The sequence below is a fragment of the Rattus rattus genome, chromosome 18, assembly GCF_011064425.1.
Source record: "Rattus rattus isolate New Zealand chromosome 18, Rrattus_CSIRO_v1, whole genome shotgun sequence".
In the NCBI taxonomy this organism is placed as follows: Eukaryota; Metazoa; Chordata; class Mammalia; order Rodentia; family Muridae; genus Rattus; species Rattus rattus.
This window is the reverse complement of record NC_046171.1, coordinates 8685166-8710392: the sequence shown is the minus strand read 5'-3', so window position 1 is coordinate 8710392 and position 25227 is coordinate 8685166. Positions and strand designations below refer to the sequence as shown.

At 47.8% G+C, this 25227-nt stretch overlaps 1 pseudogene; it reads right to left on the bottom strand.

The window, feature by feature from the left end:
- Positions 1–21399: 21399 nt before the first annotated feature.
- Positions 21400–24941, bottom strand: LOC116887592 (annotated as a pseudogene).
- Between the last annotated feature and the right edge of the window lie 286 nt (positions 24942–25227).

The following is a 25227-nucleotide window of genomic DNA, read 5'->3' as shown; positions in this document are numbered from 1 at the left end:
CACCCACTTGGTGGCTCACAGCCATCTGTAATGAGATCCGATGCCCTCTTCTGGTGCGTCTGAAGACAGCGACAGCAACAGTGCGCTTGCATACATAAAACAAACAAATAAATAAATCTTTGTTGAGAGAGAAGAGGAGAGAAGACTCAGATGCCAAGTCAACAAAAATGGCCCTTTGGGTGGTTCTAATGCTGTGAACAGACCCATTGCCCCGCCCTTTTACCTTGATTAACTTTCAGGGATCCGCCTATCTCCACCCTTGCTCCACCTAGCCCCTATCCTGTTCATGTAAGGAGTAGACATTACAGACACTATACATCCCTTTAGGAGTCTGTCTTTCTGTCTTTCTTTCTTTCTTTCTTTCCTTCTCTCTCTTTCTCTCTCTTTCTTTCTTTCTTTCTTTCTTTCTTTCTTTCTTTCTTTCTTTCTAACAGGGTTCCAGTTCTAGTCCTGCCTGACCTAGAACTCACTTTGTACACCAGGCTGGCCTCCACCTCCGGGGATTAAAGGCAGGCCTGTACCATGCCAACCCCAGTTTTGAGATTCTTGATGTAAAAGAATCTTCAAAAGAGCCTGAGTGAAAGGAAGTCAGTTTACTACCGAGAGACCTATGCACTTTTGAGAGTCAAATTCAGGCCTCCGGAGAGGAATTCAACTACACGTGCTTTAACGCCACAACTGACAGGAACTCCTGGAGACGTGCTGCCTAAGAGATGTGATTACGGCTGAGGCTAAGAGAGAAAGAGAAAAAAAGTGTGAAGTTTTTTATTACAGTTAGGTGTTGTGATGGACATCCTTAATCCCAACACTCGGGAGGCAGAGGCAGGAGGATCTCTGAGTTTGAGGCCAGCCTGGTCTACAAAGTGAGTTCTGAGGATACATAGAGAAATTGTCTCAAAAATAAATCAATAAATAAAATAGTGTTTTGAATTTTTATTGTGTGTGTGGGGGGGGAGGGAACAGGAGGACAACTTTGGGCAATGTTCTTCCACTGTGTAGGTGCAGGGAATTGGGAAAATGAACTCCTAGTCACCAGGTTTGGCAGGAAGAGTCCCTACCCACCATGCCCAGAGGTTAAAGGGGGAGGACCTGCTGCTGGCCTAGGGCCCTACTCTCCCAGCCCTCCCCACAAATGCCCTTAGCATCTCCAACTTCCCTTTCACTGACCTAGCTCCCAGGGGTTTCCAGAGAGCATTTGCCTCTCTGGGTCATAACAACATTTCCTTTCCTCCTCTGCCTCTCTGTAATTCTGCTTGTTTCTGGTTCAAAAGACTCCTGGGCGCTGAGAAGGGCAAGCCAGCAGTTATGATTGGTTCTGATTACATGATGGGTGTTTCCTGGTGGCTCCCAAGACCATTCTGATTCAGAGTGGCTCTTACCCCCTGGGATACCTGGGATTCCCTGATCCATAGACCATTCGGTCTATCAAGCAGGTGCCCAGCAAAGGAACCATTCTGTCCTCCACCCTGTGTCCCCTGCAGCCAGTGGCTCCCTCTGCACCACAGCAGACCTCCTTCAAACTACGAACTCACTTTCCTAAGTCTAAGAAAGAGATAAGGGCCCACACCCCAAGGGAAGATTGTTGAGGCTCATTTAGAGATCTTCAACGCTTAGACTGATCGCCGATGCCCCCAAAGGGTCTCACTGCATGGCCTAAAACTTTCTCTATAAACCAGGCTGGTCTGAAACTCAGAGATTCCCCCCTGCCTCGGCCTTTGAGCGACTAGATCTAAGTCATGCATTACCACATCCAGTCCTGCTTTGATTTCCGGAGTTCTAATGCAGAAAGCGTAACTTTTTTTTTTTTTTCTTTTAATGGCTGTCTTTCAGTCTCAAACTCCTAGAGAGACATCCTGGGGAGTTTCTTACTGGCAGGGGGTAAGGACAGGGTGAGGGTATGTGTGTGGAGGGGTGAAACTAGACAAGAAGGGCTGGGGTATAGCTCATTGGAGAGTGTTCACCTCGAATGCAGAAAGACCAGGGATGGGTTCCCCCAGCCACCACCACCATCACCGCATAGATTAAAGGAGACAATTCATGCAGTTATGGGGAATGTGGCAGAATACACACGGAACACCCCAGTGTTGCAAAGAAAACAACAACCGAAACTGTACCCGTAAGAATTTAAAGTCAGGGGTTGGGGATTTAGCTCAGTGGTAGAGCGCTTGCCTAGCAAGTGCAAGGCCCTGGGTTCAGTCCCCAGCTCCTGGGGGATTTATGCTGTCATGGTGACAGTGGTGGTGCATACCTTAATCCCATGTGTTCGATGTTCGTGGGACATCAACCTGAAACTGGAGTTACAGACGCTAGTTCCTGATCAAGTTCCAGGCTACACACACAACACACACACACACACAAACACAGGTGGGAAACAACCACAAACCCCCTCAAAGAACAGCTGGTTCTCATAAATACAATTTAAGGACTGTAAATGTCGTTTAAGAGCACCAGTTGTTTTGAGGACCCAGGTTTTGTGTGTGTGTGTGTGTGTGTGTGTGTGTGTGTGTGTTTGTGTGTGTTGTGTCCCACAGGTTGATATAAGGAATATAGCTCTGCATAACGCAGGCACACACACAATTTAAATAGCACTGGGATTGACCTGAGCTCTCAGCACCACCACAGTGGCTCCACCATTTTAAATCCCACCCCAGAGGACCCCCCCTTTCTGATCTTTTTTTTTTTCTTTTTTCTTTTTTTTTTTTTTTTTTTCGGAGCTGGGGACCGAACCCAGGGCCTTGCGCTTGCTAGGCAAGCGCTCTACCCCTGAGCTAAATCCCCAACCCCCTTTTTCTGATCTTTAAGGTGAACAGGCATGCCCTAATACACATAGCAAACTAAATTTAAAATAATAGTAACGCTAAGAGGCAGGCAGAGCTCTGGGAGTTCCAGGCTAGCCCCTAACAGGGTGACACTATATTTAAAATAGTGTCAGGGTGGGAGGTAAGAAACAGAGAAAAAAAAGCTCAGTGTAGAGGGAAGCGCAATATGTGGTTCGGCCCCACAAAAAAAAGCCAAAAAAAAAAAAAAAAAAAGAAAAAAAAAAAGTGTGTAAGGCATTGTGGTGGCCAGGACCGGGGAGGCTGAGGCAGGATCTTACTTTAAGGCCGGGCTGATGCACAGAGCAAAATTCTGGGTCCCAAACAAAAGCGAAATACATTGTGAGGGCCAGCAGCTGTGGTGGCATGAGCGGAAGGAAGCCTTAGTCAGCCCGAGGCTGTTTGCTAGTTGGAAACAAAAGTTAGGCGTGAGAGAAATAAGTTTTGCTTTCTTTATAACTGCTGGATCAGGTGTAGGGGTGCTCCAGAAAGAAAACTGCTCCTGAATTTAAAAGGCAGGATTGGAAACACCCCACCCCCCACCCCCCCCCCCCACCCCCGTATAGGGAAGGCTAGAGGCAAAGGGTAAAGAGTGGAAACCTATCCTTGAGTGACAGAAGAGGAGCGATCTTACTTTCCATCCTAAACCTTTCCAGTATCCACATGCAGGCCTTTAGCACCCCTGCAGAGCAACTGCTGGGATGAAGTCCTCTGGCAGAAGAAAATAGGATCTCAGGGAAGACTCCAGTGCCCAGCACCAGACCCGGCACAAAGAGCTACAAATCCTATACCGAGAATAATAAAACCATCTCCACATATTTTGGGAAGATTTTTGTTTGTTTGTTTTGCTTTGCTTTTATGTTTGTGTGTGGAGGCGTGTTGGGGATGTTAATTTAACAATTTTTTTGAGATTATAATATTATCACATCATTTCCCAATTCCCTTCCCTCCTTCCGAATCTTCCCACATACCCCTCCCAGCTCTTTCAAATTCAGAGCCTCTTTTCTTTTTAGTAACTGTTAAGTATATATACACATATCTAAGTATTTATTTAAAAAAGATTTATTTATTTTAGGTAGATAAGCTCAGTTTAGTCTTCAGACACACTTCAGAACCACAGGGGCTCACAACCATCTGTAAAGATGATCCGATGCCCCTTCTGGTTGTCTGAAGAAACTTTATATACTAAAATAAATAAATCTTTTTTTTTTTTTAAGATTTTATTTTATTATATATAAGTACACTGTAGCTGTCAGATCTCATTACAGATGGTTGTGAGCCACCATGTGCTTGCTGGGAATTGAACTCAGGACTTCTGGAAGAGCAGGTCCGTGCTCTTAACCACTGAGCCATCTCTCCAGCCCCTAAGTATTTATTCTTAAATGTAACTGTGCAGTCTGTGTAATGTTACTTATATGTACGTTTTCACAGCTGACATTTTGGCACGGAATAACCAACTGATGTGCTCTTCCCTGGGGAAGGCTACTTCTGCTCTCAGCTTTCTTTAGTTGCCAGTTGTTCTTTGTGTAGGGCTGAGGCTTCGTGGACTTTCCCTATCCACTCTGGCCCATCCATCATGTCATCCTTGTCCAGCTCATGTTTAAGTTTTCATGCTCTTAAGACGTTATGACTTTATTAGAAGACAAAGTCTCCCGGCAAACTTCCGGATCCTCTGGTTGTTACAATCTTTCCATCCCCTCTCTTTCTTTTGCAACATTCCCTGAGCCTTAGGTGTGGGAGTTGTTTTCTGGATGCATCCATTAGGGCTGGACTCCACAACTCAGCATTTTGACTGGAAATGGTTTTTGTAATGGTCTCTCTCCATTGCAAAGAGAAGTTTCCTTGGTGAGGGATGAGAACTACGGTTATCTGTGGGTAGAGAAACAATAAATAAATAAATAAATAAATAAATAAATAAATAAATAAATAAATGGTAGTTAGGGGTTATGCTGGTTTAAGAAAGTAGTGGTTATATTCTCCTCCAAGATTCATGACCATAACAAGCAGGATTTCCTTCTTGTTGAGTGGCTCTTAAGTCCAAGGGAGCTGTTGGTTTCCACCAAGATATGTGTGCCACACCTGCACCCCTGGGGTCCCATAGTGGTTGTGGTTCCAACATCATGGCTGGACTGTTGGTTTCTGTTAGTTCTCTGGGATGAGCATTCAGATCAGTTCCAGCTCAGGGGCCTGTGGGCTCTGTTAACTCTTCTTTTAAAAAACAAAAAACAAAAAAAAAACTTTCTTTGTTGTTGTTGGGTTTTTGTTTGTTTGTTTTTTGTTTTTTTTCTCTTTTCTTTTTTTTTCCGGAGCTGGGGACCGAACCCAGGGCCTTACACTTGCTAGGCAAGCTCTCTACCACTGAGCTAAATCCCCAACCCCAGGCTCAGTTGTTGTTTTTTTGAGATTTATTTTCCCTGTATATGAGTATCATTCAGTTCCAGAGGTCTATCTTCAGGACACACCTGAAGAAGGCATTGGATCCCATTACAGAAGGTTGTGAGCCACCAAAAGTGGGTTTTTTTTTGTTTGTTTGTTTTGAAATGGGATTTGAACTCAGAACTCATTCTGGAAGAGCTGTCGGTGACCAGGCTCTTCATCGAATGAGCCAACTCTCCAGCCCCTCCCTGATTTGCTTGTTTAAAGGTTTTGTTCTTTTTTTTTTTTTTTTTTTTTTTTGATCTTGGGAGAGGCTGGAGAGAGAGGAATAAATCTTTAAATCTTTAAAAAGATTTATTTTATTTATATGAATACACTGTAGCTGTCTTCAGACACACCAGAAATCAGGGCATGGGATCCCATTACAGATGGTTGTGAGCCACCATGTGGTTGCTGGGATTTGAACTCAGAACTTCTGGAAGAGCAGGTCTGTGCTCTTAACCACTGAGCCATCTCTCCAGCCACCAAGCATCTACATTTTATGGATCTACTCAACAGTTTTTCAAGAGGAGACAGCCCCCAAGATCAGAACTTGTTTATCTTCTTGCCCCTTAGATCACATAGGAAGCAGATATTAGAACGCTGCAATTTCAGGGTTGGGGATTTAGCTTTCTGTGGTAGAGCACTTGCCTAAAATAAATAAATAATTCTTTTAAAAAAGCAACTCAGGCCCTGGGTTGGTCCCCAGCTCTCGGAAAAAAAAAAAAAAAAACAAAAACAGAAAGTCAATTTCATAGAAAACTCATTTCTCTGTTCACCTCTTTCCAAATGGAACTGTTGGGGCTGGGAGGGAATATAAATTCAAGAGTCAAAGGTATTAGAGGGCAGGTAAGATTGCTCACACCAGTGACCCCATCACTTCAGACCTGAGGCAGGAAGATTGCCAGTTCTAGATCATTGTGGCGACATACCCAGACCCTACTTAAACCACAAACCATCATGCCAGGTGTGGTGGAATTCACTGTAGCTGTAGCATTCAGAAGGCAGAGGCAGGCGGGTTGTAGCAAAGTCTAGACCAGCTTGTTCTGCACAGTGGGCTCCACATCAGCCAGGACTACACAGTAAGACCCCCCTCTCAAACACACAAAACACCACACACAAAACAAAATAAGAGGAGGTGATTGGGCAATCAATCTGCCTCTGGCAACCAGCTTCTGGGGGACCCTGTCTTCCTGGTCTCGAGGAGGGTCCACGGGGCTGTATAAAGGTTGCAGAATAGGGAAAGGTATTGTTCCCCAGAAGGGCAAGGTTTCAACACAGTGAGCACATCTGAGCCGGTAAGTCATTAGCGCCTTGTGAATGGGGACCAATGGTAGCAGCGGTGGCACCCACCAGCACCCACCCAGCCTGTCTTGTGAAGCTGGGTCTGGTACAGCCTGCGTTGGGGACTCAGCAGAACTGAAATAAGTAGAGAGAGACAATGGACACTACACATGTGGTGTCCAGCAGCCCCTGCTTAACTTCTGCCAAGAGCTGGGTCAGAATGAATGCCAAGCACCTATTTCTCCTGTACCTGGGCCTTTGGGACCCCACCAGCAGAGTTTCCCTCCCTCAAAGGTGGGGGAGAAGTCGGAGGGAGTGGGGACCAAGGGCATGGTGAGCCCCCCAAAGCCCAACATGGGTCTCTCAAGTTAAGCCGAAGCTCACCTTTTTGGGGGCTAGGCTCCCAAGATCCGCCTGCCTCCACCCTCAGTGTTGGGGTGACGGGCAGATACAGCCGTGGCCCACGTTCATGTGGTTGCTGGGGAATCAAATTGGACTCCTCTCGTGTTCACAGAAACCCTTCTTAGCAGTGAGCCATCTCCCTTCCTCCTTGTCATCTGCTTGCCAGAGAGGACTAGAGCTGCGGCTCTAGGACTAAGGCGGCTCTTCCCACGGTTAATTAACCTAATCTAGATAATCTCACACAGGTAAGCCTAGGCTAATCAACATAACCCTTGGCTGGCAGGCTCGGAAGCTCTTTTCCCAGGTGATACTAGATCCTGTCACGCCGCCATCTTCCTTTTTTATAACTTGAAATGTAGATCAGGCTGTACTCAGACTCACATAGATCCGCCTGTCTCTGCTTCCCAGGGTGCGGAATCTAAAGACAGACGTGTACCAGGTTGCCTGGAGACAATCACGGTCAACCACCACAGTGGGTAACAAGTCAACCTGAGGTTCATGAGTCTCAAAGATATAGAGATCACTCAGTGGTCAAGGGCACTTTCTGGGACCAGAGCTCTTTTTTTTTTTTTTTTTTTGGGGACCCGAACCGGAGGGCCTTGGGGACCACTGAGCTAAATCCCCAGGGCCTTGTGCCTCTAACTTCAAATCCAGGGTAGGCAAGGGACACCTAACACACTGAGCTAAAAAGCAACCCCTAAATTTTTTTTATCTATTTATTTTTTATTTTTTATTGTTTCTTTTTTTCAGAGCTGGGGACCGAACCCAGGGCCTTGTGCTTCCTAGGCAAGCGCTCTAACCACTGAGCTAAATCCCCAACCCCTTATCTATTTATTTTATGTGAATACACTGTACCTGTCTTCAGACACACCAGAAGAGGGCCTCAGATCCCATTACGGATGGTGGTGAGCCACCATGTGGTTGCTGGGAATTAAATTCGGGACCTCTGGAAGAGCAGTCAGTGCTCTTAACCGCTGAGCCATCTCTCCAGTCCTAAAAAATAAATCTTAAGAAAGAAGAAGGTATTTTGAGAAAGAAAGGATAAATATCTTGTTTGGTTGCTGGCTCAGGCTTAGAGAGTGTTTTTATGGATGGTGTGAGGCCACAGGTTCTTTTATTACCTCCTTGCTTCCACAAGGGTCTTCTCCCCTGCATATCTGTCAGCCGCCATCTGAGCTCATAAATAAACCTTTGAGACAGAGGGAAGCACTTTATCTCCGGTTTAGGCAGGTGACCAGTTCCACTGTTGCTTCAGTAGCCACACCCTGGATGATGGTGGACGTAGCCCTGCGAACAAGGTGAACATCACCAATGCAGCAGCCAGGAGCTGAGAGTTTGGCCTGGAGGAAGCCTTGAGGGGGTTGTGGGCAACAACTCAGCCTCCAGGAGTTTTCCATCCCCCCCCTCCCCCGCAAAGATCTTGCTCATCCCTCAAAACAATGGAAAAAAATAGGTCAGAGAAATCAGCCTCCCTCTGCCTCTAAAATATTGGGAATTTAAAATCATTTTTAAAAGCCTATTTATTTTGTGGAATGTGAGTGTGTGTGTGTGTATGCATGCATGCATGTATGTATGTATTCATGTATGTATTAGTACCACATACATAAAGATTCCTGAAGAGGGTGCTTGATCCCCTGGGACAGAACTTACTGCCAGTTGTGAGTTTCCCACATGAGTGCTGGGAACTGAACTTAGGTCCCCTGCAGAACAGCAAGTGCTGTTAACCTTGAAGCTATCTCTCCAGCCCCTCCAACCCTCTAGGGCTTTGGATGTAGTTCTAAGAGCAAGATGGAACATTCCTGGGGTCTCTAGGGCCCAGGGTTCAAGCCCTAAATATATTTAAAAAAAATTCCCACTGAGAACTAAAAGTTACTGATTTTTAACATTTATGGGTTTTTGTTTGTTTAACTCTTTAGCAATTGTATCATTTTTAGTGAAGAACAAAAGGGGACCTTGGAAATCAAATCCCTTTGGGAGAGTCTGGCTCAAGATTCCCAGAATCCTCCAGGGATAGTGTAATCCCAGCACTTGGGAGGCAGAGGAAGGCGGATCTCTGAGTATGAGGTCCGCTTGACTTACAGAGTTCCAGGACAGGCAGGGCTGCACAGAGAGACCCTGTCTTGAGAGAAAAAAAACAAAACAAAACAAAAAACAAATCCCAGAATCCTCTGTATGTCCTTTGTGCACTTGGTGAAGAGCCGGAGAGAGGGGAGAGGCTAGGCATGACTTACAAAGACTGTAGCCACAAGGCTGTGTCTTGCTTCAGAGGAAGGAAGGTCAGGGCCCAGTACCAGCTGCAGCCACGGTCTTCCTTCTTCTTCTTCTTCTTCTTCTTCTTCTTCTTCTTCTTCTTCTTCTTCTTCTTCTTCTTCTCTTCTTCTTCTTCTTCTTCTTCTTCTTCTTCTTCTTCTTCTTCTTCTTCTTCTTCTTCTTCTTTCTTCTTCTTCTTCTTCTTCTTCTTCTTCTTCTTCCTCCTCCTCCTCCTCCTTCCTTTTTTTTTTTTTTTTTTTTTTTTTTTTTTTTTTTTTTTTCTGGGGCTGGGGAAGCTACGGTCTTCTTAGTACCTGGGTTCCACTTCTCATCCAGTTCCTTCCTTAGCTTTCGTGTGCAGGGTCTGGCCCAGTGATGGTCTCCTGGCACTAAGCATTGCACATTTCCGACTTCAGAGTCCCTCAGTGGGTTTACGCAGGTGGCTCCATCACAGCGCCCCTCTCCCCCGCCCCCTTTCTGATGAGTGGGATTGCCTTTAACCTCCTTCCTCCTAGCCTCTAGGCCAAACCAGATCTTTCAAAGAAACACCTCCCCTTCCTTGCGACCACAGACCTTTATACTGTTGGGGGTGGGGTGGGCTGCCCGGCTCACATCAGCTGCTTGGCTGGTCCTAATCGGGCATCTTTTTTTCTTGGCTGGCTCTGAAGTGAAGCCCAGTAGGGAGAGGAGGAAAAGAAGGAAGGCTTGCTCAGTCTAGCGTCAACCCTCGGAACTTCCTGAAAAAAAATTTTTTTTTTTTTTATCATACATTATCAGAAATGGTGACCCTGGGGTTGGGGATTTAGCTCAGTGGTAGAGCGCTTGCCTAGGAAGCGCAAGGCCCTGTCCCCAGCTCCAAAAAAAAAAAAAAAAAAAAAAGAAATGGTGACCCGGGGTTGGGATTTAGCTCAGTGGTAGAGCGCTTGCCTAGGAAGCGCAAGGCCCTGGGTTCGGTCCCAGCTCCGGAAAAAAAAAAAAAAAAAAAAAAAAAGAAATGGTGACCCAAGGACCATGAATTTGGGGCCAGCCTGGGGAAGTCAGGCTTTACTTTTAAAGTAAAATATGTGTGTGTGTGTGTGCGTGCGCGCGCGCGCGCACACGCACTTCAGAGAAAGGGGGGGGGAGAGAGAGAAATTTTTTACCGGTTTAAATTTTCCATTTTTAAAGGCAAAACAAACAAAGCAAACAACGCAAATTTAAAAAAACAAGAACAACAAAAACATGGAACAATTAAACTGGAATTTCACAGGAAGTTAAAACCAGGGTCAGAGTTGGGGATTTAGCTCAGCGGTAGAGCGCTTGCCTAGCAAGCACAAGGCCCTGGGTTCAGTCCCCAGCTCCGAAAAAAAAAAAGAAAATAAAAAAAAAAAACCAGGGTCAGAATATATCAGTTTTTCAGAAGGTTCTAGAACTGCTGAGGGAGTTTGATTTTTAGATTCTTAGATTTTTTTTTTATTTCTTAACTTTTTGATTCTTAGATTTTAAAACCTGTTTCAGGAGATTTTTTTTCTGAAGGCTGAAGGAGCTAATTCTCTAAGAACTCCCTTGTCTAGGCCCCAGAGATAAAGAAGAATACCAGAGCCCAGCCCGGCTTTCACCACGCAGTCACCTCAGGGCACCTGTCTTCCTCTCTCACCTGGGGCCACTTCGTTCTGGCTCTGGCTTCAGGCCAAATTCCTTCTCCTCAAGGTCACAGGCTCTTCCGCAAGCATCTTCGTTGTCCCCGAGTACTTCCGGACACGGGGGTGGGGTGGGGGTGGGTCCGACAACACGGGGGTGGAGGGGGGGGGAGGACGGACGGGACAGGACGGACACCGACACGGATGGACAGGACAGAATTGGAGGAAAGCGGTGGAAGCCAGGTGTGGAGGCATGTCTGAAATCCCAACACTCTAGAAACAAGAGTTAGGGGGGACCATTATTGGCCAGCTTTAACTTCAAAAGAAAATGTTCTGTCTGTCGGGTGTGTGTGTGTGTGTTGGTGTGTCAGAGAGAGAGAGGGGGAGAGAGACTTTTTATTTTTACACCTTTGTCCATTTTTTAAAAAAGCCCCCAGAAGGCAGAGCAAACAGAACAAAAATAGAAAATGAAAAATTTAAACTGGGATCTGGCTCATGACAGGCCAGGTTTTGGGGCCAATCTCCAGCTTTGAGACACAGGAACACAACACAAAACACACACACACACACACACACACACACACACACACACACACACACACACACACGTTTTTGCCTCACTCTTTAAAGTTAAAAAAATGCCGAAAGTCCTGCTGGGTATACATGTCTGTATCAGAGTGCTGGGGGCTGGGAGGCAGGAAACTTTGAGGCCAGCCTGGATTACAAGACACAGTTTAAACAAAAAAGGTCATTGTTCGGTTTTGAGCCAAGATCTTCTTCCTACATAGATCTAGCTATCCTGGAATCCACTCTGTAGACCAGGCTAGTCTCGAACTCCCAGAGATCTTCCTGCCTCTGCCTCCTAAGTGCTGAGATTGAAAGGTGTATGTGTGCCACCATGTCCAGCACAATTAAAACATTTAATCATTAAGGAAAGAAACTGTGGGTGGGGTGGAGGTGGGGAATGGATAGTGGCCGCATGAGTCAGGAGCACTGGCTGTTCTTCCTGAAGACCCAGATTCAATTACCAGCACCCACTTGGTGACTTACAACTGTCTGTAACTCCAGTTCCAGGGTATCTGACACCCTCACACAGACCTACATGCAAGCAAAACACTGTACCAGATGAAACACAAAACTAAACAAGTTTGAAAGAGAGAGAGAGAGACAGAGAGAGAGAGACAGAGAGAGAGAGACAGAGAGAGAGAGAGAGAGAGAGAGAGAGAGAGAGAGAGAGAGAGAGAGAGAGAGAGAGAGAGAGAAAGGAAGAAAACCAGATTGAGGGCAGCTGTCTAGCAATTCTCAAGTGAAGATGCCATCTACCATTTTTTTTTGTAAAGATTAATTATAAAGATTTATTATATATGAGCGCACTGTAACTGTCTTCACACACACCAGAAGAGCGCAACAGATCTCATTACAATCTCAGCACTTGGGAAACTGAGGTAGGAGATAACGTTGGATTTGAAACGAGCCTTGATCACATAGCAAATCGGGCCAGCCTGGGCTACAGGTAAGATCCTTTCTCAGAACCCCTTCCTCCGCCAAATGAAAGAAAACAAACACACGGGCTGGAGAGAAGGTTAAGAGCACTTGATGCTCTCCTGGATGTCTCAGGTTTGAGTCTCAGCCCCCACAAGCTTCTTCACTCCCGTTCTAGGGATCCCGTTCTCTCTTCTGGCTTCCCAGGGGCACCAGACGCATACGTGAAGGCAAAACATCCAAACCTGCAATGTAAGAAACTTTCAAAAAAGCATAATTTTCACGATAAATTCAGTTTAACATAGAACAATTGGAGCAACCTTTAAGGGAGTCTCTCACCTTTAAGGAGTCTGGGTGGCTTCCGCGAGCTCAGCGTGCCCCCTAGCGTCGTCTAGGCTCCAGCACACCATAGAGAATGTCGACGGAATTTGGGTAAACCTAGATATCTTTGAAGCCAATGAGCAAATTTTCAGCGTTACTCTGCCACCTTCTGGTAGCCCTGTAATTTGCTCATACCCGTCAAACTACACCACAACCCCTGAGGGTGAGAGGAGTCCCAGAGCCCCTCTGGTTACATCTTATCCCTGACAACAGCAACAGTACTAGGCCAAGCAGAAGGCCCCCAGTCCCGTGGTGTTGTCAGCGTCTGGTCATGCTGTCTGGTTCTTTTGGGGAACCAAGAACACTGGCAATTTCCTGTGTTGTTGTTGGGGCTTCTCTGCCTGACAGCTCAACAGGGAGAAGATTGAACCCTGGAACTGGGTACCATTTTAAGAACCTCTGGTTTGGGAAATAGCCTTTTAAAGACAACATCACACTTAGTAACCGTGGTTGTCGTGAGTTTGCTATACAATGCACATGGCTGGCCTCGAACTCACAGAGATCTGCTTGCCTCTGCCTGCTGAGTGGGAGAGATTTCTGTTCAGAGCCACGGCTCACCGTTCGACTGGGTTTTTGAGTTTTTGAGTTCATGTGCATTCTGGGTATTAAGCTCTGTCAGGTGTAGAACTAGCAGATTTTCCTCTATTCCATAGTCCCCCACCCCCCACCCCCCTTTGCTCTGCTAACTTCCCAGAAGCCTTTAAATTCTGTGAGGTCCCTTTGTTGACTGGTGACTTATTTCGCAGGTGACTAGAATCCTAATTAAGTGCTTTCCCCTGCCTCTGTCTTTTTGTTTGTTTGGTTTTGTCTTTCTGCTTTTGTTTTGAGATGGACTCTATGTATTCCTGACTGTCCTGTACTTCTGACTGTCCTGAAACTCCATATGTAGATCAGGCTGGCCTCACCTCACAGAGACCCCCTGCCTCTGTCTTTATTTTAAAGTGTTTTCTCTTCTTTTCCATTTATCATGCCCAGAGTTTTGTTTGGTTCGCCTGCTTTTCATTTTTCATGACTGGGTTTCTCTGTGTAGCCCTGGTGGCCCTGGAGATCCACCTGCCTCTGCCTTCCAAGTGCTGAGATCGAAGTGTGTGTCACCGCAGGCTGGGTCTGGGGGTTTGACATGTGGGGCTGGTCACATTTGTACGCAGAGTGAGAGAGGAGACTTGGGTTTCATTCACCTGTATGAGAAAGCATATTAAGAGCCCCACATTTTCTTTTCTCCAACATCTAGTCTGGCACTTTTGTCAAAAATCAGGAGGCTGAGGAGTGGAAAGGTTGTTCAGATCAGTGGCTCTCACCCTTCTGAGTGCTGTGACCCTTTAATACAGTTCCTCATGTTGCGGTGACCCCAACCACGAAATTGTTTTGTTGCTATTTCTTTTTATTTTTTTTTTTTAAGATTAATTTATTTTTATAAGTACACTGCTGTTGTCTTCAGATGCACCAGAAGAGGGCATCAGATCCCATTACAGATGACTGTGAACCACCATGTGGTTGCTGGGGATTGAACTCAGGACCTCGGGAAGAGCTGTCAGTGTTCTTAACGACTGAGCCACCTCTCCAGCCCCTCTTTTTTATTTTTTAAATATATTTATTTATTAACTTTATGTATTTATTAACTAATCTATCTGTATGTACACCACCGTGCCAGAAGAGGGCATCAGATCCCACTACAGATGGTTGTGAGCCACCATGTGGCTCCTGGGATTTGAACTCAGGATCTCTGGGAGAGCAGCCAGTGCTCTTAACCACTGAGCCATCTCTCCAGCCCTCTTTGTATTTTCTTATGAATTGTAACTTTTATTCCCAATATTCATGGAAAACAGTACTGACACTTTGATTACTCTAGATCTGTACATTGCTTTTGGTAGGATGGTCATTTTTTTCTTTTCTTTTCTTTTTAATTTTATTATTTTATGTACGTGAGTACACTTCAGACACACCAGAAGAGGGCATCAGATTCCATTACAGATGGTTGTGAGCCACCATGTAGTTGCTGGGATTTGAACTCAGGACCTCTGGAAGAGCAGTTAATGAGTGCTCTTAACCACTGAGCCATCTCTCCAGCCCCTCCTTCTACCATTTTTAAAAAAAGATTAATTTATTTATTATATATGAGTACACTGTAGCTGTCTTCAGACACACCAGAAGAGGGCAACAGATCTCATTATAATCTCAGCACTTGGGAAACTGAGGTAGGAGATAACGTTGGATTTGAAACGAGCCTTGATCACATAGCAAATCGGGCCAGCCTGGGCTACAGGTAAGATCCTTTCTCAGAACCCCTTCCTCCGCCAAATGAAAGAAAACAAACACACGGGCTGGAGAGAAGGTTAAGAGCACTTGATGCTCTCCTGGATGTCTCAGGTTTGAGTCTCAGCCCCCACAAGCTTCTTCACTCCCGTTCTAGGGATCCCGTTCTCTCTTCTGGCTTCCCAGGGGCACCAGACGCATACGTGAAGGCAAAACATCCATACCTGCAATGTAAGAAAATTTCAAAACAGCATAATTTTCACGATAAATTCAGTTTAACATAGAACAATTGGAGCAACCTTTAAGCGAATCTCTCACCTTTGAGGAGTCTGGGTGGCTTCCGCGAGCTCAGCGTGCCCCCTAGCGTCGTCTAGGCTCCAGCACACCATAGTTAGAAAATGCCGACGGTCCTTGGGTAAACCTAGATATCTTTGAAGACAATGAGCAAATTTTCAGTGTTACTCTGCCACCTTCTGGTAGCCCTGTAATTTGCTCATACCCGTCAAACTACACCACAACCCCTGAGGGTGAGAGGAGTCCCAGAGCCCCTCTGGTTACATCCTATCCCTGACAGCAGCAACAGTACTAGGCCAAGCAGAAGGCCCCCAGCCCCGTGGTGTTGTCAGCGTCTGGTCATGCTGTCTGGTTCTTTTGGGGAACCAAGAACACTGGCAATTTCCTGTGTTGTTGTTGGGGCTTCTCTGCCTGACAGCTCAACAGGGAGAAGATTGAACCCTGGAACTGGGTACCATTTTAAGAACCTCTGGTTTGGGAAATAGCCTTTTAAAGACAACATCACACTTAGTAACCGTGGTTGTCGTGAGTTTGCTATACAATGCACATGGCTGGCCTCGAACTCACAGAGATCTGCTTGCCTCTGCCTGCTGAGTGGGTAATTCTTCTTTTGAGAGATTTCTGTTCAGTGCCACGGCTCACCGTTTGACTGGGTTGAGTTTTTGAGTTCATGTGCATTCTGGGTATTAAGCTCTGTCAGGTGTAGAACTTGCAGATTTTCCTCTATTCCATAGTTCCCCCACCCTTGCCCCCCTTTGCTCTGCTAACTTCCCAGAAGTCTTTAAATTCTGCAAGGTCCCTTTGTTGACTGGTGACTTATTTCGCAGGTGACTAGAATCCTAATTAAGTGCTTTCCCCTGCCTCTGTCTTTTTGTTTGTTTGGTTTTGTCTTTCTGCTTTTGTTTTGAGATGGACTCTATGTAGTCCTGACTGCCCTGTACTTTTGACTGTCCTGGAACTCCATATGTAGATCAGGCTGGCCTCACCTCACGGAGATCCCCCTGCCTCTGTCTTTATTTTAAAGTGTTTTCTCTTCTTTTCCATTTATCATGCCCAGAGTTTTGTTTGGTTCGCCTGCTTTTCATTTTTCATGACTGGGTTTCTCTGTGTAGCCCTGGTGGCCCTGGAGATCCACCTGCCTCTGCCTTCTAAGTGCTGGGATCGAAGTGTGTGTCACCGCAGGCTGGGGTTTGACATGTGGGGCTGGTCACATTTGTACGCAGAGTGAGAGAGGAGACCTGGGTTTCATTCACCTGTATGAGAAAGCATATTAAGAGCCCCACATTTTCTTTTCTCCAACATCTAGTCTGGCACTTTTGTCAAAAATCAGGAGGCTGAGGAGTGGAAAGGTTGTTCAGATCAGTGGCTCTCACCCTTCTGAGTGCTGTGACCCTTTAATACAGTTCCTCATGTTGCGGTGACCCCAACCACGAAATTGTTTCGTTGCTATTTCTTTTTATTTTTTTTAAGATTAATTTATTTTTATAAGTACACTGCTGCTGTCTTCAGATGCACTAGAAGAGGGCATCGGATCCCATTACAGATGGTTGTGAGCCACCATGTAGTTGCTGGGATTTGAACTCAGGACCTCTGGAAGAGCAGTAAATGAGTGCTCTTAACCACTGAGCCATCTCTCCAGGCCACCTTCCAACTTGCTGTTCTCCCAGACATATGGCATTTTGTTGGCCACCTGAGCCTCATGGGCCTCTTGTCCCTCCTAGAGGGAATGTTTAAATTAAGAAGAAATTTCTCTAGGACAGTTGGATACTTATAGAATTCTCCAGGCGTCATGGTATAGACAGACCCTGACTCTGCTCCAGGTACCTGTTTCCTTATTCTTCTCAGAGCACACAGACATGCTCCTGCCTCAGCACATCGGCATTGCAGGATCCATGGTCTAGAAGGAACTTTGTTCAGCACCCTTGGGAAAGAAGATTTCTTTATTTAATTTATATGGTTACCTTGTCACTGTCTTCAGACACACCAGAAGAAGGCATCGATGGATCCCATTACAGATGGTTGTGAGCCACCATGTGGTTGCTGGGATTTGAACTCAGGACCTCTGGAAGAGCAGTTAGTGAGTGCTCTTAACCACTAAGCCATCTCTCCAGCCCAAGGGAAAGAGTTCCTACAATCTTCAAAGCTTTCCTCAAAGGTCACCCTCTGACGCCACACTGAATTCCTATTCCAACAGCTCTCTTAGGGCTGAGAGCCCCTTCTGCTCCTGGGGAGAACCAAGTGCAGTTTCCAGCACCACATCCAGGGCATCTGACTTCCTCTTTTGACCTCCAGGACCCCTGCACTCACCTGACTACACCCACAATGGTGCACACATCCACCGGGGTAGACTCAGTGAGAAATCTCCCCCATGGGCTAGGGCAGTTGACCTTTGTTCAGGGGTATGGCCTTGCAGGAGGAAGTATGTTCCTTGGGGAAGCTGTGAGAGTAAAAAGTCCCAGCAGCTTCCATTTTGTTCCCTCTGTTTCCTGTATTCCATTAGGGATGTGAGCTCTCAGCTTCCTGCTCCAACCACCTTGCCTGTGGCTTGCTGCAGCACTTGCCTGCCATGAGGCACTCTTCTCTGTTGGAGTGTAGCCCCATCCTCATCTTCAATGAGTTGCCTTGGTCAGAGGGTTGTACCACAGCAACCTAAAAGTAATTACTACACACAAATAATTTTTTAAAAGATATGTTTATTTATTATAGATAATAAGTACACTGTAGCTGTCTTCAGACACACCAGAAGAGGGCATCCAATCCCATCACAGATGGTTGTGAGCCACCGTGTAGTTGCTGGGATTTGAACTCATGGTCTCTGGAAGAGCAGTCAGTACTCATAACCACTGAGCCATCGCTCCAGCCCTCCACTTGCCTTTAGAAGTGGAAATTTCTGGCATCTTTGGAGACTCAGTTAGGTCATATGATATCTTTCTGAGGCAGACACAGGCGAGAGAATATTTTGTTGAAGCAGACACGTGATATTTTGAGAGAATAAATGTGACTCTACAGACAAAGCTCTGGCATTGGTTCCCCTTTGCATTGCCTTGCTGATTGTGGGATGATGTCATCACGCAGGTGTAGGCGGGTACAAAATAGAACGAGGCCTGTCATTGGACGAGAAGGAAGGATGGGTGGGAGAAAAGTTTGAGGGAAGAGGAGGAGACTGGAATGGGAGGAGAGAAACTGCGGAGAGAACATGGAGGCTGACGTTAAGATTCCACTCTGTGTATTTACAGGTTGTTATGAATGTTCTTAAGGGATGGATGTGTACTGGTCTTTGTATGTTTAGGTGGGCAATTATATCTTATCAATTGGATCAGAGGTTATTGTGTTGTGTGTTCTTTCATGTAGCGATTTAAGTTTAAGAGAGTGTGTGGCAGCTAGAGACACTGGGCCGCCACGGAATTGGGATGTGTGTTTCTGGCAAGATATCTACCAGCTATCTTGGGGCACTGCGGTGCCAGATCTAGCGGGTGTAAAAGACAGCATTTGAGTTTTTATAATTTTACAACAACAGCTGATCTTTGCTTGTTGTGACTTTGTAGAGAGAAAATGCACCAAAGAACTTCTTGTGGTTCAGGGGATTCTTGCCTTCCATTGACTTGAGCCAATTGGGCGGAGCCTCGTGGTTTCTTCTGGATTGAGGTGCTACTGCTGCTCCCAGTGTGGTATTTGTTGAGTGCACTGGACTGTGGCTGCTGATTCCTGTTTAGTAGTTTGCTAGTGGACCTGACTGCTGATATCCTGACAATAAAGATTGGAATCACCCCAAGGAACTATTTCTAAACAGATCCATGTCCCCCTTCACCCTATTAGCCTTTCTTTTCCACTACCTCTGGTGGGTGGTGAGCTAGATGGGAGGTTGAAGTATTAAAGAAACTATATTAAAGAAGTTTTTTAAAAATCCAAGCCTATAGCCCCTGAAGTCAGAGACCTGGCTATAAACACACACACACACACACACACACACACACACACACACACACACACACACACACACAATCGTAAACAATCTTAAATAATAATAACTCAAAGAGTGGTGGATGTGCAACTTTTAATCCCAGCAGAGGCAGAGGCAGCATGATCTATGTTTGAGGCCAGCCTGGTCTACATAGTAAGTTCCAGGACCGCCAGGGCTACTACATACGGAAACCCTGTCGTGGAAAACCAAAAATTAAAGACCAATAGCTCTCTGCCCTGCTCCACTCACCTGCACTCTGGTCGCCTTGCCTTTTGCCCTCCAGCTCCGGACACAACCTGTTCTTTGTTATTCCCTTACATTGTATCACATGCATCTTTCCACTACAGTGCTTGCTCCAGGAAACCAGCAACACCGTATTCTTCCTACTGTATCTTAGAAACAGAACTTAGATCTCAAATCTGGAATAGACACTGTGGGCTGATGACAATGGACACAGTTGTGTCACCTGATTGAGGACTGCATTTCCTCCAGGCCAGACAGAGACAGCGACAGCAGACCAAGGAGAGCATCCATCCATGGTCAGCTCGGTGAACTCTGGGCAACCTGGTTACTCACGGAGCCTGTGTGAGTCGGGAGATAATCACTGAACAGCCCTGCCCCGTGTGAGTATCCACTCACAACAGCTACAACACTGTAAGCCTCTGCGTGGCTCCCAGCAGCTCCACTCAAGAGTGGTGGTGTCCACTCCCCCTCGCCAGCCACCCAGGAAGTGCTACTGATTCAACCCTGACAGGAACCTGCTACATTGTGTAAGCTCAGTGAATCTGTAACTTCTTGTGTGCTGGGCTCATTGGCCTCCTCCCTGCCCAGCAGGGAATGGTTCAGTCCAGAGGAGAAACTCATGCAGTCACCTCCAGCTTCTGCAGAGGCTCCGATTAATACAACCTCCAGCCAAAGGCTGTGATGCAGCTCCCTGTTCCCTCACACTGAGGTCAGCATCACCTGAGCTTTCCCCTCAGCAGAGCCCTCCCTTCCTCCCCACCTGCCTTTCTGTCTTTGACTCATGACCTATTTGTTTATTATCCATTAATACAACATTTATTGTGCATGAGTGTTTGTCTGCTGGGTCTGGGGAAGTCGTCATCCTTCACAAGATGAAGTTGGCTGCATCATGACAGAGATTATCATCAAGGTGGTATTCACACATCTCAGCTAAGGCTCCTGGAACTCTTGGCTGGAAATCACAAAGCTAGAAGAGAATCCTTCAAGGGTCAGAATCCGGAACAAAGGAATTTCCTTCTCACAAATTCCCATAATGTAGTTTTGAAAAGATTTATTAATCTTGTCTACAAACTTTTTTTTTTCTGTATTTATTTGTACCATGCATGAGCCTGATCTCCACAGGGCACTGGATGCTCTTGGGCAGGAGTTATGGATGGCTGTGAGCAACCATGTGCATGCTGGGATCGAGACATCATCTGCATTAGCACCAAGTGCTCTCAACCCCTGGGCTATCTCCAATTCCTGGACCAGTTTCTAAAATAAACATAAATCTAAAGTAGACTCATCCCATCAACCCTGAATCTTCTCTAGAGGCAGCACCAGGATCCCCAGAGGCAGGGAAGGACAGGGGCATGGGCACAGCACAGATCCAACAGGGCCAGATCTGAGATGAGAGCCTGTGGATCCCTCCTCTGTGTGGATCCTGCAATCCGGGGTTAGCTGGGGAAAGATGGGAAAGATGGGGAGAACCTCCACGGAGGGCCCTGGAAGGAGGCAGGAGCTCAGGAGAGTTTAGTTCATCTGTGTAGCTCATAGTATCCCGAGGGCACAGCGCTTGTAGAGTCTGGTGGGACAAGAGTGGAAAAACACTTCCTACTCCTGTCACACTTGGCATCCATGGGGAGAGCAAGACAGGAAGCACCCACAGGAAAAGAATAGGCCCAGTCCTCCACACAAAGAAAAACACAGGAATAAACACAGAAGACAAAGCCACAGTTAGGACAGCAGCCTGGGCTGCTCATCATCCTGGGGACAGGACAAGGATCTGGCCATCCTGTGACCCTGTGATCACAGACGTGTGCTTCACAGTGATGGAGAGAATAGAGTACAGAGGTGACACAGCCAAGGAGTGACCCCCAAAGATGACAACACACTGAGTTCTACCTGGGCACAGCCCTGTCCACACTCACCTCCCACAGCCCCACCCTGTCCCACCAGACACACACAGCTTAGTGACACAGATTCTGGAAGGTTCTCCACCTGCCATTTATTTAAAACAAAACAAAAGAAAACAAAACAAAAACAAAAAACAAAGAACCTCTAAGTATTCTCAATCCAGTAATTTAAAAAGCCATCAACACTTGTGTCAAGGATGTGAACAGTCAAGTTCACACTCAGATTCTTATTCTCAGTGTAGAAGTGAGGAGTTGCAGCTCAAAGCAGCACTGAGTGACAGGATGCAGATGTCCCCAATCCCTACCCCCAGGCTGGACCAGCAAGGTTGAATGTGGAAGGGAACGCAGGCAGTGCAGGGACAGGGTCCAGGTGTGCAGGGCAGGCTGGGCTCCACAGTTCTTCACACTGAAGCCATAGAATCACAGGGAACATCAGACACTGGTGTCTAAAGAGAACTGAGGGCTCTGGATGTCACAGGAGAGACCTGAACACATCGTCTGTCACTCAGTCCACTCCAGGCAGCTCTCTTCATACTAGAGACCGAGAGTCACAAATCATCACTGTGAAGACAACAGCCCAACAACCCTCCACTCACAGGGGATTCTGGGAGTCCCTGAAACCAATCAGGTCCACATTGTCCCTCCCCAGTCAGACCCAGAGTTACCTTTACAATGTGAGAGAGACACATCAGAGCTCTGGGAGCTGTCCCTGCCTAGGGTAAAACAAAACACATGTATATGTTTATATGTATACGTGTATGTGTGTGTGTGTGTGTGTGTGTGTGTGTGTGTACGTGTTTCTGTATATGTGTATGGATTCATATCCCAGAAGATTTCTATGGAGGAGCTACTATGGATTCCCAGAGCTCCCAACATCTCCAGCTTCACTCTAATTACCTCAGGGACAATCCTGCCCCCACACTAACCTGGAGCAGGGGTGTAGTCTCCTTTTCCACTTGTGAGAAGAAAAGCTGTGAGAAATTCAAGGAAGGTCTTGTGAGGAGGAAGTTTCCAGAACTGACAGAGGACCCAGTTGGAGACAGCAGCAATGAGGGGTGTGGCTGTGCTTCCCATTAATGAGCAGAGCGCTCTCCTAAAGGAAGCTTAGGGGAAACAGACCCTGCCCTTTCCTACCTGTTTTATCCCTCCTCCTTCCTCACAACAGCCACCAGAGCTCCAATGATGGCCACAGCTCCAAGGAAAACCAGAACAGCAATGATTCTCATGTTGAAGTCTGTGGATGGAGGAGGCTCTGGGAAGGGCAGGTAAGAAATGAAGGTGGGGGTCATGACCCCAGCTCTCAGCCCTGACCAGCTCAGGGCCTGCAGAAGGCTCCAGCTTTCCCTGGCCCCAGCTCTGCACCCACACTTCCTTACCCCATCTCAGGGTGAGCGGCTCAGGCAGCCCCTCATGCTCCACATGGCATGTGTAATTCTGCTCCTTCCCAAGAGGCACCACCACAGATGCCCACTTCTGGAAGGTTCCATCCCCTGCAGGCCTGGTCTCCACAAGCTCCATGTCCTGGGTCAGGTCCTCCCCATTCAACAGCCAGGTCAGGAATATGTCAGCAGGGTAGAAGCCCAGGGCCCAGCACCTCAGGGTCACATCACCTTCAGGTCTGGAGTGAAGGGTCACATGTGCCTTTGGGGGATCTGTGTGGAAGATTTAAGAAATCACACAGTTAACAAGACAAACTGAAAAATACAGAGGACACAGTTAAATCAATGATGACAGTGAACTGTGTGTGTCTGACACTTCAACTGTCATCTTAATAGTGAGCTGCAGGGAGAGCTGGTCCCCTCAGCACAAAACTGCACACTTTCCTGAGGGACTCAGAAGCTAAGGGGGAATCCATATGAGCCAGTGGGTCAACATGGCCGTCCTTATGTGATGTCCATATGTGATGCATTAGGTGGGTAGGCATATAACAGAAAAGGGAATGGAAAATAATTGATTTAATATGTGTTTGCAGACAAACTATGACTAGAAGCAAAATAATGCCTTCATAAAAAGGAAAGAAAAAAGAAAGAAAGAAATAAGAAAAAGCGAGAAAAAAAGAAAAAGAAATTCCACAATTTATATTCCTCCAGGGTACCCCACAAGGGCTCATGGGACCATTCTCCACTGTAGGAAGAGAGAGAAATGGGATGTGGAAGAGAGGCAAACCCCACATCAGGGAGGGATCTGTGAGAATGTGTTCTTTGGAAAGTTCTAGAAACTGGGGGCACCAGCCTAGTGTAGTGGAGTCCATGTCTCCTATGAGGTAAAGGAGACTTCTGGTCCTGAGGTGTAAGGGCTGACACACTCAGCAGGACAGGAGTCAGTGTCCTCAGAGAGTGGGTGTGGGCAGAGAACCTGGCCTGGGAGAGGCCATGGCTGACAGCAGGGAGCCCCTGCTGTTAAGTGGGGAAATTCTCTCCTTCCCTCCTGAGAGGGACTCAGAACTCTCCAGGGAGAAGGCTGGGCCCTGGGAGAGGCAGTGCAGTCACTGTGATGAGGGATCAGGAGACCCAGGGACACTGTCTCCCCTCTGAGACAGGGGCATCACCCAGCTGAGGGTTTCTTCTTCCCCAGGACTGAGCCCCAGCCCGAGGGCAGAGGAGGAGAAGCCCGCGGCCCCCGCACCTGAGCGCAGCAGCGTCTCCTTCCCGAGCTCCAGGTATCTGCGGAGCCACTCCACGCACGTGCCCTCCAGGTAGGCCCTGCTTCTCTCTGCAGCACCAGTCCCGCTCCCACTTGTTCCGGGTGATCCCTGCTGCAAAGTCCGCCGCCGTCCACGTTTTCAGGTCTTCGTTCAGGGCGATGTAATCGCGGCCGTCGTAGGCGAACTGCATATACCCGCGGAGGAGGCTCCCGTCCGACCCCACGTCACAGCCATATGCGTTCTGGAAGGTGTGAGAGCCTGCGGGACCCCGCGGTCAGACCCGCCCACCGGCCCCGGCCCCGCCCGCCCGCGGACTCCTCCAAACCGAAAGGGAAACCGGCCTGGGTCGGTTCTGCTCCCGAATCTCGGACTTGGGACCCCGGAAGTCTCCGACCACTGTGGGGACGGGAAGGGGTCGTGACCTCTGACCCGGGGTCACTCACCGCCCTCGCTCTGGTTGTAGTAGCGGAGCGCGGTCCTCAGGTTCACTCGGAAACTCTGCTCCTTTTCCTTGGCGATCTGTGTGATCCTCTCCCAATACTCCGGCCCCTCCCGCTCCATCCACCGCGCCCGCGGCTCGTATCTCGGATTCTCCGCGTCGCTGTCGTAGCGCACGAACTCCGTGTCGTCCACGTAGCCGACAGAGATGAACCGGGGCTCCCCGAGGCCGGGCCGGGACACGGCGGTGTGAAATACCGCAGCGAGTGTGAGCCTGGGGGCGGCGCGCGGTGAGACCCCGACCTCCTCCCGGGACCCCGGGCGGGTGCGCGGGCCGGGCGGGGAGCAGGGCGCGGGGCTCGGGACGCGGGTGGAGAAGGGGCGGGGGTCTGGTGTGCGACGCGGGGACCCGGCTTCCCCGGTGCCGCCCCCGCCCCTCCCCGCAGAGGCCGTTTCCCTCCCGACCCCGCACTCACCCGCGCGGGTCTGGGTCGGGGCCAGGGCGGCCGCCAGCAGCAGGAGCACCGTGCGGGGTGCCATCGCCCCCATCCGAGGTCCCGGACGCGGCTGAGTCCCGCGAGCTGCGTGGAGTTTACGGACTAGTGTCCGGGGCGACGCTGATTGGTTCACCGTATTCACGCCATCCAATAGGAATGAGAATTGCCAGCGCATCATCAATATCCGGGCAGAAGGACCTGACACAGGTTAGAAGCAGAAGTGAAACTGGGGCGATGGGGAATCCCCAGCCCCGCCCCTGACCTCACAGCCTGGCGACTAAGACTTTGCCTGAACCTTGGGCTATGGGACAGAGCGCTGTTTGTCATGGTGTCTCCGAGTTCTGACCCAGAAG